This window comes from Podarcis melisellensis (assembly GCF_964234715.1).
Source record: "Podarcis melisellensis genome assembly, chromosome: 6".
Lineage (NCBI taxonomy): Eukaryota > Metazoa > Chordata > Lepidosauria > Squamata > Lacertidae > Podarcis > Podarcis melisellensis.
The window spans coordinates 38872056-38890211 of NC_138538.1; positions in this window are offsets into that span (position 1 = coordinate 38872056).

Below are 18156 nucleotides of genomic sequence, written 5' to 3' on the forward strand. Positions count from 1 at the left end.
AGGTTTGTGGCTCAAACATTACAGGTTCTTTAATGATAATGAGCTGAAGCTAAACCTACTGTATTTAGCATCACAGTATTAGAGCAAGTGACTCTTTCCCACCATCTCATCTGTTGAGGAACCCCAGCATACAGTGGTACCTCAGTTTAAGAACAGCCCTGTTTACAAACTATTCGGTTTATGAACTCCCCAAAGCCGGAGGTTGTGTCCTGGTTTGCAAACTTTACCTCAGTCTAAGAATGGAATCTGAATGGTGGAAGGGCACTGGCAGTGGGAGGCCTCATTAGGGAAAGCGCGCCTCGGTTTAAGAATGGTTTTGGTTTAAGAACGGACTTCCAGAACAGATTACGTTCGTAAACCGAGGTGCCACTGTATTTGGCAGCTCAGCAGGTCTCCAATCTATAAGGGAAGGATGGATTTTTGGCTTTGAACTAGCTGAACTGTAGTATTTATGTGGTGGTGGGGAACACATCAAAAGAGCTTGGGAGCCAATCATCCACTATGATTAAAAAAGTGTTCTTTTGTAAAATCCAAGTGCTCTTGTGCAACAGTTCTGTTTACATTTTCTTTCCCTCTCTCATGCTTTCCCATCTCAGGAGTTGAATACCATAAGAAATTAGAGAGAAAATGAAAATGTACTGTATCTTAGTTCAACACTAAACATTGTAACACAATTCTTTTTTAATTATTAGAAACTCATCCAGATATTACTAGGTGCACACAAAACACCTAACCCATTCATTTTGTTGGTATGTTGTTGTTCTATATCAGGGGTTGTCAACCTGGTCCTTACCACCCACTAGTGAGCATTTCAGGTTTCTAGGTGGGTGGTAGGGGGTTCTACGGCACAAGCTCAATCCTCCTTCCATCGATCAATGTTGGGCGGTAAGGAAATTTTACCATCAAGAAAGATGCATTAGTGGGCAGTAGGTATAAAAAGGTTTACTATCCCTGTTCTAGATGAAGTTGCATGAAGAGACTAACAGCATACTTGTACTCTAAAAGTTATTCTGTGGCTAACTGATTTAAAGTCTGATCTGTAGCTTGGCTTTATTTTACTAGTTGTTCTCTCCCTGCCAACTGCTACCAGCTCTGCCCCAGGATTTTGAACTGTAGAACCAGAGACTGCATGAACAGATTTCTACTCTACTACATTTGTTAAATTGGTGATGCTACAAGACTATAGGCATCACTTTGCAGCAGGGAGCCAAATTTATGTCCAGCTCAATATATCTCTGAACTGCAAGTTGGCAGGACCTCACTCCACCAACTGTGAATAAATACAAAGACATGTGAAGAAAGTAAAATGACTAGTCTGAACATATGACAAAGTCAACTTGTTAAAATCACTTCAAAAATATGGGTGAAATGTTTTTATAACTGACTCATGGGGAATGGGGTTAGAGGCAATTCCTGACAGGAACTTGCCAGGGGCATTCTCCTATCTACCCTAAATATGCTTCAAATCTACATTTTAGCACTCAGTCCTAATAGTATCCCAAATGTCAACTCAAAATTGCTTGTGTTCCCAGGATACTAATTTAACTTATGTCAATTTTAATGGTTGGGTGAACTTTTGTATTGGACTTTGATGCCTTCCTGTTGTTGTTTTTAAAGTTCAAATTTTCTCATGCCAATTTGTTTCTGACATTAAAGGAAGTAAAAATCCATTTTAGAGTGGAACTTTGGGTGTGGCTCCTGTTAAATAACTGACACCAAAATCCTTAACTAAACATGTAGAAAGAAGTCTTGTTGATTTTGAAAATGCAACTAATTCCTGCTTACATAACTTTTTTTTTTTGGCTTGGAGGGTAAGCTGGAACTTTTGTTTCACTTGGCCTTCTATAAATTTTGCAGTTGACTATTATACTTAACCAGAACTGATATTTGCTATTATATTGGCAAAACAATTCAAACACTCCCAACCTGCCCCCACCCCATTTTATGGCAGGCTGGAAGGGTTTTTGAATTGAATAGATGTATCCCTCTGCTCAGCTGAGCTGGCCTCTTGCCATCTGCTATAGATGGAGTGGTCCAGAAAGCACTCCCTGACCTTAGGTCAACTGAATGTGCAAGTGGGTGGGAGGCTCACAAGCAGAAAGCCCCGAAATGGGGTTCTGAGGGCAGGGAGAGGCAGGACCAAGACACCTTTGGATCTCTTACAATCCTGAGTAGTCTCACTGCCATCACCCAGTGGCATTGGGCCTGCTCCAGACCTGATCTCTGCACCACCCGGCAGCTGGCACAGGGATCAAATCCAATTGCCCTCTCCCCTTCCTCAGCTCCTGCAATGGCCAATTTGAGCAGCTGGGTTTAAGATGTGGCAGTGGCTCCCCACAGCCATGCCAGCAGTGGGTGAAGTTTTTGATTGTGCCCTGACTTTGGAAGTTTGTTCATCACATTTGTGTGCTAATAAAAGAACTATGTTTATAATGGCCTAATTCAAAATCATGTATGCAAGTTGCTACATATCCTTTGTACAAAGACTGGTAGTGGCTTGCTGGTGTTTACAATGCTAATTTAAACCAATTATTCTTGTGCTTCCATTAAAGTATATTCAAGCTCTTACATATGCATGTAGTTCTGCCATTAAACTGCCTTAAGTAACTTTAAAAGTACTACGACACTAGAGCTGATTAGGAATTGCAGAACATCTTTAATAATCATATTGGAAATGTCATAGTTGGAAATAAATAGCAGGTGAACTTGCAAAGGTAAATGAATGTTAATCGTAATCAGACAATTAATCAGTGGCATACAGACACGTATGCAACTGGACCATAAGAAGCTGCCTTGTTTGCAGTCAACCCTTAGGGTCTTCTGGCTCAGTATGGCCTACAGGAATTCCCCAGGTTTTCGGGTGGGGATCTTTCATAGCCCTAACAGGAAATGTGCACTGGTCCCTGCCAAAGTGGAAGTGTCTCCAAAATGAATCAGTTATGCCTGCTCCACACACATATTTCCCTGCTATAGTAGCCTCTTAAGCTGTGAGCGGTGCTGCCCCTAGTTTAAGAGATTGCAGGGGAGGCGAGACAAGTAATGTGTGGGTAGATGGCTGATTCTATTCACAGACATGCAAATCTCTAAAATGAATCTGGTGAAGTTTGGGAAAGTTATTTGTGTGTAGTTTCTTTCTCTTCCACATGAATGCCATACTTTCGTATTTAGTGGTGGAAAAGGCAGGTGGAGAATGATGGATCAGCTTTGCAAGCAGCGACAGCTCCTTAATCCTGGAGTTTGTATCCTGACAGGCCCATGCATGTGGCCTTCTACTACAAGGGATCTATTTAATGTGGCAGGCTTTGTTCTTGGCACAGCTGTGATGTTATGCAACACATGCCTAGTACAAGGCCACTGGAAAGTATGTACCATGCTCAGGGTTCAGGCTGTGCCGAAAAGTTCTGAACCCAATATTTAACAGCCCGTAGAGGCTTGAGTCTCATTCATTTTAAATACTGTATGCAAATCAAATCAAAATTTCAACAAGCCTGGAACTGGTGAGGTTTTAAAGGCAGGTTCTTTAGGTTTTATGCAGTCTTGCATTTTAGTATGTTGATTGACCTTATTTGCTTTGATTACTATAACGCTTTAAATGTTTGTTTATGATAAACCCATTCCGACATTGCCATTTCACACAATGCAGTCAGTACTGGTTCAAAGTTCAAGTTCACAAATTGCAACAACGTAGGATGTGCAATATGTTTTTCAATTTTTTTTGTCTTTAACCTTTATGGTTTTATATTGCAAACCACCGTGGCATATTTTTATGATACAGCGGTATATAAATATTTTTTGTAAATAAATAACTTATTCTAACTACCCTGGGTTGGATTAAGCTTTTAGAGGCCCTGTGCGCTGCAAAGATTATGGTGCCACTCATATGTTATTAAAAATAAAACAATACTAAACAGTAGGGAAGTCAAACAAAATTCTGGCCATTCCCATGATGTGCTTTTTTTTTGGGGGGGGGGATATCAAATGTCAAATTCTTTAGAATTCCTCCACCTTTTTTGTGGTGCTAAGCATGTTCTTAGTCTGCCTATTGGATGAGCCAGCGCTGCAACCATCCTTAGAGTGTATTTTAATCATCACCCTCCTACCGCCACCCACGAATCTTCAGTCTATGAGGAGATGGGGGATTGTTAGGACTGTGGGGAATAAACATTTTTAAACTTAAGCAGCAAGTAACAATGACAAAATGAAAAGGAACTGCAGAGGGAGAAAAACTGTTTATATGTGCACTTTTGTTCCCATGTAGTATGCACACTTGCCCAGTTTGCAGATCTTCCTTCAGGTCTATAATTCTCTTGGAAGAATATTACAAAATATTTTGACTTCTGAGAAAATGGGGAAATGCAATTCTTCACCCATTTAGTTTATTTGTTGATACTGATGTGAGGGGTTCAGCCTGATAATTGTGAACAAGTAGTCAGTAAGATTACAAAAGAATATTTATGTCTAGTGTATTAATATCTGGATTTGTTGTTACTTTGTTTCATGAATGGACAATTTGCCTGCAGGGATTTGATCTCAGGCAGGTGCTCTGCAGGTGGCAGGTGTGAGAAATAGCCAGTATTTGGAGTTGGAACTTCGACCGAAAAACTGACAAAAGCAAGTTTCCAACTGGAATTAGTTGGAAAATACAGTTCCTGTGTGGAGTTCTTACCAAACTATACTTATTCCTCCCTCTACCCCAAGACGTAGTGAAGACACACAAACCTATCCACCTTATCAAAAGCAATTCTGTACCATTTTCTGACCATGTGTATATACAGTTAGGAATAAAATAAAATAAAATATTGTATTTTATATACTCTCTGTTGAAGTTGCTTTTGGGAATTATGCGATATTCAACAGCATATTTTGAAAACAAGGGGTCCCACAGAGCTTTGCCTTATTATTCCTAGTTTCAAATAGATTTAGGTGCACCTTGGGGCCATCCTTATTTTTAGGCAGAGTGAGGCAATCTCCTCAGGTTACAGGTACTGGGGAGGGGGCAGCAGCCTCCCAGGCCTTTCCTCCTGAGCTCTTTGGATTCCCCCTTTCTGTTGGGAATCACAGCTGTGTGTGTCACACAGCCTGGCATGCACACCTTAAATTAGCAGGGGCAACTCGTGTAGTGGAGGGTGCTATTCCACTGCCAGTGTTGAAGTAAGATTCAGCCACCGAACCAGTGAGGAGCTGTACATGGAGTGGGGAATGGCAAGGGATTTCGTAATTTGCTTCAGGCAGCAAAATATCTTGGATCAGCCCTGGTGTAACAGATTTTCTGTGAATTGTGGTCTCTCTCTCTCTCTCTCTCTCTCTCTCTCTCTCTCTCTCTCTCTCTCTCTCTGTGTGTGTGTGTGTGTGTGTGTGTTATCCTTAAAGCTTGCCATAAACTTTTTTGCTTAATATATTTTACTTTGTTTTCACAAACAGATTTATGCCAGCACATTTATCTGACATCCTCAGGATATCATTCCTGGGGTTTTCCATTTGTTTGTTCTGTATTTCTCTCCAACATATCAAATCTGTTTGGAAGATATTCACTATCTATGTTCTGCCTTTCCAGTGGATGCTCAAGGAAGCTAACAAGGATTAAATACTTTGTTTATTTTAAGGATGCATTCTCTATTTCATATCACAGCTCAGCTGAACACAATGGATGCCTTGTGCTTCACAGAGCGCTGCAGCTGCATAGAGCTCATATAATTGGACACCCTTAATTCGCTTGCCAGACAGAGCAGAGGTGATCATTATTTTGGGAAGATGGCTGGAGAACAAAATCAGGAAGCCACCAATAATAAGAGAAAGGAATGAGTATTTTTTGAGCCCAATGCATGTTAGAATTCTTCTTCAGGGACGCTCCTAAACAATCAATTTCAACTGGTATATGCACAATTTGTAAAATGCTTTCCAATCTCTGTTTTGTTCCCCCTTTGATTATGCGCATTTAGGTTCTGGATGTAAGCTACATCTGGGGGTGCATTTTTCAAAGTTCTTTTTCTCCCCCCAAAATAGCTTCCGTACTTAGATTTTAAAGGGGTTTGTTTGAATAAAATTTGAGAACACCACCATACATCAAAGGGTTAGGCCTTGTAAGAACATATTTATATTGGGAATAAGGTGTGTAGGCAGGTTGGCTCTGGGGGAAGTTACTCCCATTTGCTGGAGTAATATTTTTGAAATGAGCTGGCTTGATTTACAATTTGAAGTCTCCTCCCTTGTAAAGAGGAATTCATCCACCAACACACTTTATGGGCAGGGCTGGGCTAGGCTGAGCTCAGCTTTAACCTGGTGCACATGTCTTATTTTACCTCACAACACTGGCCTGCACAACCTTGTCATGTGGGTGGACAGAATTCCTGAACATTCATGTACCTACTGATTCTTCAGTCTGAACCCTTGAAATTGTTCACATAGGTGCTGTCAGGTTGTTAGGCTGGACTGCAGATACCGAAAACAAACACACCTTTGCCCACACACAAACTTGTTTAGACACCTCTTTGTGTTTTGGAACTTGCATTGTTGTGACAAAAGCCAGCATCATAGTTGGTTCTAGGCAGCTATAATTAATAGTGAGGGTTTATTATCTCAGTAAGTTTGCATATTGTTACTCCCACTTCTTCCCGCTTTTCAAATTACAAAAGAATGTAAAGGAATGTGGCATTTATTTAAATTCCACCTTTCTTTTGTGGAACTCAGACTGTGTTTTAGTCTCACAACAGCTTTATGAAGGCCAGGCTAAGAGAATGTGACTTAATGGATGCACAGGTATTAGAATGTGAATTTTCATTTTAAAATGAAACTGTGCATGTGTGTGCACACGCACGCACGCACACACACTTCTATTTCTATGCTGCCTTTCCATAGTTCAAAACATGCTCAAGGGGATTCTGCTGCCTGAGGCAGTTGCCTCACCTGGCCTGGGTGGGCCAGCTCTGACAACATCATGCAAATAAGCTGCTAATGTGTACATAGTCTTAGACTTGTACAAAGTAGCCACTTCTTTGTCTGTCAAGCTTCTATGTCTTTCACAGTGCATGGCAAAAAATGTTTTTTTCCCTTCACTTCACCTCCATACTTGAACAGCTGTCAAAGGCGCAGGAACTATTGCCAGGGGGGAAATAGCAACCCTAAGGTATATGTGGGGGAGAGATCAGAGAAGACATGTCATGACTAGCCTCTCCCTTTATTTCAAGATTGGAGGTGATGGCTAGATTTTCTGCTGGTTTACATAGCTATTTATACACCACACACATCTATATGTCCATTTCCTGGAATAATAAAATTCAGTCTTCAAGGAACTCCATAAAGAAAAAGTGTAACGACGTATGCATGAATGCACGGAACTAAAAACATATACACACCTTGGTTTAAAGTCCAAATATTTATTATTTGTAATCAGTCTGAAAAGAAGTGTTGATGGCGGAGTTAGCTAATACATACTCCTTTTTTGGAAGATTGACTATGTTTAGTATACAGAACAAATATGACAGGAACTGTGAACTAGAAATGTCAATTATTTTTGGGCAACCCCAAGGCCCCTGTCTCCCTTTTTATGGTTCTTTGTCTTCAGACCTCTACTTTTCCTGCACTTTTCCCTGAAGAAACCTGCTCTTTACCACTTAATTGGAGCAATCATCAATCAGGGTTTCAGAGGAGTGATGTTTGCTCCAATTCAGTGGCCTTTCCTGGGGGAAATGCCGGATAAACAGAAAACTGCTCAGACTTGTGCCTGGAAAGCATGGGACAGTTGAAAAAAACAAACTGGTCCATTCAAATATCAATAAAAGACTTTTCTGGCTCATCCATCAACTACATCAAGGGAACCTCATGCAAGTGAGATTGGGCCTTCAAGGCACCCTCTCACAGGTAATTCCAGTTAACAGAGGTGTCAAACAAGGATGTATACTGGCACCCTTCCTATTTAATTGCTATATAAATAATCTCATCCTTGATATGGCATCCCCACCCCTTCTCGCCCCCACCCTTGGGAAGAATAAAGTGCCAATTCTGTTCTATGCCGATGATTTAGTTTTGTTATCTCAGAATAAAAAAGGACTTAGAAGAATGCTGGTCAAATTTGTACAGCTGTGTTAAAAGGAGCATCTAAAAATTAACTACGATAAAACCAAGGTCACTCAGACCTGTGCTTCCTAAGCAAGGGACAAGTAGTGAATGAGCCCTTGGACTGTTCTTCAGACAGAGAATGCCTTCCAATAGAGGGCTGCCATCTGATAGCCCTTCAAATGCAGGACTCATCTGTGAAGTTGGACAGTGGAGCAGGCTATATGGTGAAACATAGTGAAACCGTTGAATCATACTTACATATAGCTTTTGAGGGAAAGCAAAATCAGGAATGTATCCTACCCATTTTTTAAAAAATAGACTTTACTAGTTTTAAAATATGTAAAAGAATAAAAAGAGTGAATGGAGAAAATTCTCACCCCCATATAAAAAAATCACCTTAACCATCACATATAGGATTTTCCATACTGTTTGAATTACATAAACTAGTTTCAAAACTTCATGTGTAAGGATTGTTAAAAATTGTTCCCTTTCTTTCCCTTCTCAGGATCAGAAATAGTTTCCACTAATTGTTCTTTCGTGGGACCTGCCAATGCTCTCGGAAACCATGTGAGCTTCGTTGAATGTTAAACATCACTGCTTCAGTTTCTCCTTTCATTTTCTCTGAATAAGTGTTTACCTTTGCTTTGGAATATTCTTGAGTATTGCAAGTTTTAAAAGCTGTCCTAAGGTGACATGTACATTTACAACTTGATTCTCTTACTACCTAGAAAGGAAGTATTTGTTAGAAGGGTGGAGTGCTTCTTTATAAGAGAAAGGACTACAGAGATTGCACAGTCGTTCCAGGTGCTTTTGCTTGTATTAACTAGGTCTTCTGCACTTGCATAAGAATAAATATGGAGCAAAGTGGAGGGTGATATTCTTAGGCACCGGTGCCCTCATACCAGGGTTGCTTTCATATGACATCTATATATTGAGTACTCATCCTGATTTGTTGGTGCAAATTTTGTAGGGTGGTTAGACAATATTGGTTATTTATTGAACATTCATTCTGATTTGTTTGTGTGGAGGTTCCTGGAGAGAGCATTTTCTTATCATTTTCTTATCACTTAAAAACTTTTGAGGGGCAGGGTAGCACCAAATCCATTCTAAGAAAGCCAGTGTGGCGTAGAGGTTAAGAGTGGTAGTCTCGTAATCTGGGGAACCGGGTTCACGTCCCCACTCCTCCGCATGCAGCTGCTAAGTCACCTTGGGCTAGTCACACTTCTTTGAAGTCTCTTAGGCCCACTCAACTCACAGAGTGTTTGTTGTGGGGGGAGGGAGGGAAAGGAGAATGTTAGCTGCTTTGAGATTCCTTAGGGTAGTGATAAAGTGGGATATCAAATCCAAACTCTCCTCCTCCTCCTCCTCCTCCTCCTCCTCCTCCTCCTCCTCCTCTTCTCCTAATTGCAGAACCTGAATTTGCTGCGATGCGACTGGATCCCACCTGACAATAGCAACGGTCTGCAAATGCCCTAAGAACTGGCTCAGTAAGACTGTTCCATAGTCTGTATCGGTGTTCATGGGTCAAATACAATTTGAAGTTTCAACTATATCTCCAGATCAAGCAGATCAACAACCCAGGCCTGGTGGTACCATTCAGCATGGTCAGCAATCAAAAATCCTCTGCCATGCCTTTGCTGCTACTGCTGACCTTCATCCTTCATCCGTGGTACCATTTCTGGTTCCTCTGTCCATGGTGTTACACCATGCTCCTCACTCTCCTTGCTCTTTGCAGGGTGGTTCCTCCCATTTGTCCACTTTTAGAGTGTGGAGGAGCAGAGAAATAAGACAGAGATCTGGTGTCACCTGTCATGCTTTGCACGGTAAGAGGTGTGTGTTTGCAAACTTGAAGACAGCCCTGTATTTGCTCTTATCTTTCATGTCACTGCATTTCAGTAATCCTGGATCTGCCATCGGCAATGGAATGTTGTGTGTGTATTTAGCAGGGTGATAAATCTTACCAAAGTCACCCATATATAGAAATCACAAGTCTGAACCAGTTTATTTCTGATGGTGCAGCAGTTACTCCCCACAGGGCACAGAGATCAAACTGACTGTTCACAGTCATACCTTATTCCCCAAAACAGCAACCTGAGATTTCAGGATTACTTTTCTTGTTTCTATGCACAACATATAAAACAGGTACTGAAGATGTTCTGATTATACTTTATTTACAATGCACTCCCTTGTTACATTGATATCAGCATCTTGGTTTCCTTTGGATCGGTTTCTACACATTGAGGAAGGTAAAAGGAGAACTGCCTGGTTGCTAAGAAGTGAGTAGATCATAGGATCATAGGGTTTCTGCTAAGAACAGTAGACCAAGATCACCTGGCCCATTTAGCTCAATATTTGTTAACTTTGACTGACAGTGGCTCTCCAACATTTTGAATAGTGCTGCCTTTTCCTCAGTGTTGCCTACAGATGCCAGGGACTGAGCCCTAACTAGTACAGTGTAGACATGGGAAATCAAAAATAATGCCACAGATCCCTGATCTCTAGTCATATTTTGAATTTAGCAATGTTCACATAAATTTGCCTTCACATAAATATGATGGCTGTCAAATGCCACATTAAATGATTTTAATTTGGAGAGACTATAGAGATTTATTTGACTCCTTGCTGCTGCTGGAAAATACTGTTCTTGTATCTGTTAAATGTTTCTGTTTATTTCAACCATGTATGTTATCTTGAAAGGGAGCTTTAAAATGTTTTCAATCAATAAAGATATAGGAAGTTCCTGATTTTGGCTATTGTTTCTTTTAATAACCAATCTGCGGATTTTGATCACCATTTTGTTTGTCAAGGTGCCTTTATCTGAGTTCCAAACAGTGCATGTCAAACTTTTTTTAAAAAAATAAATAAGCAAAGGCGGACACAGACGTAAGCAACCAGTTGGATTGCAACAGCCCAATCCTTAAAGGGCATTGCTGACATAAGCTCCATTATCTTCCACCTAAGGATTCTGAGTTACACAAGAGAAGTGTTTGAATAAAATTAAAAAACAAAACCCTGCCTAGAGCCTACCTCTGTGAGCAGGGCTAAACAGAGTTAGGGAACAATGACATTGATGACTGCATATCGTGTCTGACTTTGCATTCCCTTTCCTCCAGTAGACTCTGTTTTGGGGCTTTGATTGGTTTGTTGAGTTGGCAAGTTAAAACTAGTGTGAGGAATGAGCAGCTGCAGGAAAGGTACTCACCCAGCCACAAACTCTTCAAGCTGCAAATGAAATGAGCAAACACTGTCGTCAGTGTAAGGGGAAGTAATATAAATGAGAGGTCAAAGACCTGGTGAATGTGTGCTAATCTTACATATGAATTCATATCAGCTGTAAATCAGAACTATCCAGATGCACTCTCATTCCTTTGCCTTCATTCTCAGCTCAGTTCCACATTCCCTCCCATGTCTCTAGTTTCTGAATTTTAGCCAAATGATTGTTTCTTCCCCAGTTGTGCTTCAGGACTCCCTGTTAAATTGTCTGATGATCCAGATAACTACCTGCCAGCTCATTCTACCACCAGTGGCAATCAAGGTCAGAATTTTAGCAACAGCTTTGTTGATAGAAAACACAAGGCAGAGAACAACACAGCTCTGCCTCCAGTTACCACATCTGCCTTGCAATGTACTGTTTACAGGTGTGATGGGAAACACCTTAGCTACAGCCTTCAAGTTTAAAAAAAACAAACTATCAGGCTTTGCATGTAATCTGATAACCTGCTGGGCACCATCCAAAGTGAAGCATTTGGGTCCCACTAATTATTATTTGAGAGTGCTAAGCGCATGTGCATCCTCAGCAGTTCTGTTGAGATACACGGGACTTAAATGTTCCTAATGATGGTTGGATCATGACCCTTGTCTTTGTCTTCTGGACCATGAATGGAGTGCTGCACCCCATTCTGGGTGCCACCAGGTTTTGAGGAGGGGATTTACAAACTACAGTGTGTGTTGAAAGGGGAGCAACCAGCATTATAAGATGTCTGGAAGAAATCTTAATGGGGAAGGGTTTGTTCTGTTTAGCCTGGAGAGGGGAAGGTCAAGAGGAGACATGATAGCTATTTTCAAATATCTGAAGGGGTCTCATGCAAAAGATGGAGCAGGCTTGTTTTCTTTCCCCCCAGGTAGCAGGACAAGAACTAATGGGTGGAAATGGCAAAGAAGAAGTTCTCATTAGGAGAAATTGTGGGACAAGCTGCCTTGGGAAGTGGTGGACTCTTCCTTGCTGGGCATTATGTCGGCAGAGGATTGATGGCCATTCAATGATGTTGTAATTTGTAAGATTCCTGCATCAAACAGGGGGTTGGAGTAGATTACCTCCAATGTCCCTTCTAACTCCTAAATTATGTGAAGAAGAACATTGTGATGTAGCCTTGAATTATCTAAAAGAGCTAGAATGCGGTTTCATCGCCTGTGACTCTGTTGGTTACTCTGACCAGGAGCCTACAATGCCTTACATATTTTGGGGCACTGTATTCCTATCCACAGGAACTGTTTACTAGTTTCCAGGCTCTGTTGTTTTTTTTAAAATCCCATCAACGTAGTTATGTAACTAACTGTTAGGTAATGGTGATTTCCAAGGAAACAACTTTGTGTCTAATGAATACATTTTGCATCATCATTCACAGGATGCTTCTGGCAAAGTTGGCACTTCGTACAATGGCGCAGAAAAATTCAAGTAGCAACAGTCCTTATGGAAAACACCATGGCACTGTGGCTACTTCACTGCAATTCTGAGACAACATGCCAGAAAGAATTTCCACATGTTGTTGCTTAGCTGAGCAGCAATTAACAGAAATTTCATAAAGCTATATCACTCTCTGCAGTGTTACTGTTCACCTCCATATACACCAACCAGGCTTGCACCCTTGGAAGCTCACCTGGTACTGCTAACACAGCGGCTTGACTTTACCCCCAGAGGCACACTCCATTGTCTTTCAAGACAGACAGATGCCAACAACTAAGTGTTACTGCAGAGAAGTCAATGCATTTTAGGACTTCAAACAGCATGACAGTGAAGAATTGTTAGGGAAAGAGATGACAAGAGGTATAGCAATGGAAATTACAGAATCGAAGAAGAAGAAGAAGAGAAGGAGGAGTTTGGATTTGATATCCCACTTTATAACTACCCTAAGGAGTCTCAAAGCTGCTAACATTCTCCTTTCCCTTCCTCCCCCACAACAAACACTCTGCTAAGTGAGTGAGGCTGAGACACTTCAGAGAAGTGTGACTAGCCCAAGGTCACCCAGCAGCTGCATGTGGAGGAGCGGGGATGCGAACCAGGTTCCCCCGATTACGAGTCCACCGCTCTTACCCACTAAACCACACTGGCACACTAACTTTGAAGGGGAGCTTGTAGACTAACTTTTACAAAACTGACACCCTCCAGATGCTGCTGGACTACAGTTCCCACCCGGGGAGTTGTAGTCCAACAACATCTGGGCGGCGTCAGGTTGGTGAAGGCTGCTGTTGTTGATCATCTCCTGCTCAGTGCAAAAAATTCAGGATCACAGCATCCACAGCAGAAAACGGTCTCATTTCTTCCTGAAAAAGTTATAATGAGGAAGAGCCCAGCCACGTCACTAGGTAATTAGTTCTATCAGTAAGCATTTTTCTTAATGTTCAATTAGAGTCCTTTTGGCGTTTGCCTCCAAGGATGGGTCATAGGAAAGGGTTAAATGAGTGTGATGTGATTGGCCATTGGGAATGCAAGGGGTGGAGTAAAAGTTAGAGTGGGAGGTTTTCAAAGTTAGTTGAGGTTTGGGAATTGGAGAAGGAAGAGGGAGGAATAGGCAGTGGGTTGGTCAAGTTGTATTGTGAGTGAGTGAGAGGAATTGTTAGGTGGAGTCAGATAGATAGTTGGTGATAATCAGTTTGAACTTGTTAGGAACTAAGATTAAGAAACTGTCAAGAAAAACTAACTGAAACCATAAGCTTGTTCCTGCGTGTAAAAATAAACTTGATAATTTGTTTATGTTAACAACTGTCTGGACTCCGTGTGTCCCCGTGAGAAACGGGGTGGTGGCAGTGAAGAAAGCAATCACAGTGGTGGCACAGGGTCAATAGACCGTCAAACGTCTGGGGGCCCTGTGTGATCGCCACAGTCCTGTATCTTAAGCCCATTAGATCCTGTTCTCTGTGGTAGCAGAAAACAAGTCTTTGTCGTCTTCTACAGGTATGTGGTATCATCTTTCCCTGTCAAGGTTCTCTTTCCCAGGCAAACTGTACCCATAGGAATCCCATAGGATTCTTTTCCTGTGATGCTGATAATCTTTGTTGCTCTTCTCAGAATCTATTGCAATTTGTCTTAAGACACAGTACTTCAGATGAGGTCTGACTAGCACAGAATGAAATGGAACTATTACTTATTGTGATTGAGAAACTATGCTCCTATTAATGCAGTCTAAAGTGGCATTCACCTTTTCTGTAGCTGTAGGACACAGCTGACTCGTGTTTAGTTTAGGAAGATAAAAAGCATCACAAGACTTTAAGCGGAGGCATTTTAAACTGGCTTCGGTCAGTTTAATCACCAACTATCTATCTGACTCCACCTAACAATTCCTCTCACTGATGCCTATTAAAGTGCCTATTCAGGCCAGTCTCACAATTCCTTGATTTTAGCTTGCCTTCATCTGTGCTGCCTTCCAGGTAGATACCACAGTCAGAAAGTCCCTTTATGTTCCTTCTGGTGTCATTTGATTGCAATATGTCTTCTGACAGTTACTGCATCAAGGAAAATCAGGCCCTGTCCAAGTGATCTTTGTCACTTCATTGCATATGCATTTTTCTTTGGGTACATCACAGTCCAGATTCAGGAGACAGAGATTTGGGAGATATTAGAGTTAATATTTTCCCTAGGAAAAAGTGGGACATTATGGGATCAAATCAGAAACTGGGACAGCCTCTGTAAATCTGGGATTGTCCCTGGGGCACTTATGTTTATCTATGACCAGCTCTTGGACACCTGGGAGATCAGCTAATCAACACAGTTGTGCACTCAGTGGCCAATTGCACGGGTCTTTTTTACAGAATCAGCACTCACTCACAATGGTGGCAGGTCAGGAGTAAGATACATGCAATCAGGCTCAGACCATGTGGATAAGCAGCTACTGTTTGGCTGGAAGAAAGTAAGCAGCACAGTCAGAGGTCCATCTAGTGGAGATATTTTAGAAACAGGTAAAGTAAAATCCTTGAGTCAGGATTTTGCTAAAGTAACTCTGTGGAATTCTGAAGAGCAACAGTGTAAATGGACAGGAGAAGACAGGTGCAGAATTCTAGAAAAAACTTTCACTCACATCCATTGTTGCTGGGGAGATATTTTGTTAAACTGTTTAGAAGAGTAATTAAATGTTTCAGTTCTGCCTCCAGACTGTTGCTTTTCTGTGAGTGGGATTAGATCATATACTAGCAAATTTAGCTTACGGAATTACAGTGGATTTGGTGCTCTTGTGCAATAAACCTGCTTCCACAAAACAGAAATAAAAATTGGGCTATTTCTGGTAAGGAAAGTGACAGGGAAACATGGAGTAACAATTGCTTGACACAATGTTGTTGTTGTTGTTGTTTAGTTGTTTAGTTGTGTCCGACTCTTCGTGACCCCATGGACCACAGCACGCCAGGCACTCCTGTCTTCTACTGCCTCCTGCAATGTTACATAACCTCATAGAATTACAGAGTTGAAAGGGACCTCAAGGGCCATCTAGTCCAACCATCTGCAATAACCTCCAAAGGGTGTGCCTTCCACTGTTGAACAGCAAACCAACTGTCATTGCAAATGAATAAGAATGAATGCTCTATAAATAGGTTGCCTGGATGTGCTTTTAGTTAACGCTCACTGATGGTTTTTTAATTTCTGAAATAATCTCACCAGTGATATCTGCACTGGTGGGCCAAATCTGGACCATGGGCTGGAGTCCCCCTCCCTGCTCAGCTTAGCCAAGACCTTGTGAGTATGTGGGCTCCCAGAAAAGACCTAATCATTTTGCTCCTCTTTGCTCCTTTTTACTGCTGTGCTGAGCTAAGCAAAGGTTTGGCATAGCATGTTGTCTGAACCAGGACACATGGTTAAACTAATCAAGAGCTGAAATCACATCACGGTGTAAATTCATGTCACTCATATTAATGATGATGATAATACATTTACTTTAAACAACAGCAAAAGCTATTTAATCACTTGGGAATGCTACAAAATCTTGAAACTCTTCTCTGTGTCAATAGGAAAAACTAGGGAAAGAAGTGTACACGCAAACAAACCAGACTTTTTAAATAAAAAAATCAGATGAAAGTTACACACAAAACCTCCTTCATGCTTTTCACATAAAAGCCCACAACAAAACCATTGATTGGAGCACAGGCCATCATAATACCCTTAAGGAAGACCATAGAAAGGCCAGTCAATCAATATATCAATGCAAAATAATGTTTGGTGTCAATGCCTTTGTCTTATGCTCAGTGAGGAAGAAAAAAGAATATTACCTGCAAGTGTGATAATAAATTTTTGCTTATATCATTTCATCATTATTATTCTACTTTGAATGCTGTAGGTTCAGTTTCAAGACGGTGATTGATGGAGACTGAGAACTTACTTAGGCTTGTAACCCAGATCCGTTCTGTCAGAGCTTTATACCCTTCTAAATAGTTTGCTTCTAAGGATATTAAATTTGTTCAGTTGGGCAAGCTGGCAAGATACACTGAAGAATAGCTTTATGTAATATGTAAAACAGACAATAAATATCAAAATATGATTTAAAAAATGCAGATCACAGGGAAACAAATCCCATAATGTAGTGGTAACATATGAATTGGACCTAAGGCTATGTGTATTTGGAATAATGTTTACCTTGCAGTGTTAAATTTACACACACTCCCCGTAAAAACAAGACAAAAAAGCTATGGGTGCATCTTTTCAAATGGGCTCTGTTATTCATGGCAGTGTTTTTCCAGAGCCACTTGATGGCAGCATTGTTCTGCACTTGCTGTGTAATAAGAGAAGCAAAATAGTAGACAATTACCACAAATTATGAGGTGCTGAAGTGTCTTGCTGCAAGGTGTTGTCTGATGCCAATCTGATTAAAGCACATTGTGTGTGGGGAAAACACCAGGATTGGGTTGAGAAGGCTGGGTAGTAGTAGTAGTACCTAGTACTATTACTACTACTAGTACCTACTAGTAGTTCAGAATGCCCTTCTTCTGGGAGCTACAGGTACAATATCCATAAAGGCACACTTGATAAAAATGGGTCTACATATCACATTAGTTTTATAGTTACCAATATTGCCAAGATGGAAGCAGAAAAATAAAATAAAGAATAAGATAAATACCTTGTTTGCACCGCCTTCTGACGCAGGAAGTTCTTGCATGGTGATGGAAGGGGAGGTACAAAGACTGAGAGTGAGATCGCTATTATTTTTCTTGGCAGCCTTATATCAACCAATCATTAACATTACCAGAGAAACAATTAGGCTTGGTCCTATCAAATCGCACGATATGGTTATTATTTATCTACCAACCTTTGAGCTAGCAAACACACTTTCCAAAGTAGGACAAAATGAAGAAAAACAAAACAAAACCACAAGAGGAGTCTAAAGGGATTAAGTGATTCAGCCCCATTGATAAAGCATCAAGGCAAACAGTTAAGCATATAGGCCAGTTGTATAAATTTAGCAACTAGAACAACTGATTACCAGTAAATCATTTAAAACTAACAAACCACAGTTGCTTTTTATAGATACTTATTATCAATTTGATATGTGGATGTTAAGAAATGAAAAGAAATATGTAGATGTTAACATATGAAGCCCAATAAACAACAATGACCAAAACGAAAGAAAGAACGAAAGAACGAAAGAAAGAAAGATGGTTTTGAAGGTAGAAAACGGATGTACCGTGGTACCTTGGGTTACAGACTCTTCAGGTTACAGACTCCACTAACCCAGAAATAGTACCTTGGGCTAAGAACTTTGCTTCAGGATGAGAACAGAAATAGTGCAGCGGTGGCACTGTGGCAGAGGGAGGCCCCATTAGCTAAAGCGGTACCTCAGGTTAAGAACAGTTTCAGGTTAAGAATGGACCTCCAGAACTAATTAAGTTCTTAACCTGAGGTAC